The sequence below is a fragment of the Tyto alba genome, unplaced genomic scaffold, assembly GCF_018691265.1.
Source record: "Tyto alba isolate M040663 unplaced genomic scaffold, T.alba_DEE_v4.0 Super-Scaffold_6, whole genome shotgun sequence".
NCBI classification, from domain to species: Eukaryota; Metazoa; Chordata; class Aves; order Strigiformes; family Tytonidae; genus Tyto; species Tyto alba.
Genome location: NW_024881327.1, coordinates 45,420,503 through 45,421,082, shown reverse-complemented (window position 1 = coordinate 45,421,082; position 580 = coordinate 45,420,503).

Genomic DNA, 580 nt, shown 5'->3' with positions numbered 1-580 from the left:
TTATTTAGTATTGCTGGGCAAATAGTATGCTTTGGGACAGTGGAAAATACTGGGAGAGATAACCACGGTCAAAGGTTTTTAATTTTTAATTGCAGTGTAAAGATCTCCTATACTGATGCCCAAAATATAGAGATGGAAGTCATGAAGAGCATTCAACACCTCTACAGTAGAATCTGCTGGTGGCACAACTTTGGTGTGCAATTAAAATGTTTTAAGGTGTGGTCTGTAGGGCAGATCAACGTTGATACACCACAAGAGGGAGCTGGAGGCATAAAGGATTGTATTTAAGTCGTTAAAATGGAAGTACCAGCAAGTGTTTGCTTCTTCGATGAAATATGATATTGAGATAATCTTTAACATAAATTCAGAAATTCATCAGATGAGTTTCCTGTATACCATTTCTTTTTGTGTTCTCCTTGAGAAACTTATTTCTGCTGCCTTTACTGTATTTGCAAGACTGAAGGTTTGATTCAGATGTAGAAGTATAGAAATTACAGAGTTAATGTTAGCACTAGGAACTCAGGCCATTTTCCATTCCCACTATCAAATAATGTCCCCTTCTGAAATTTTTTTTTTGAAG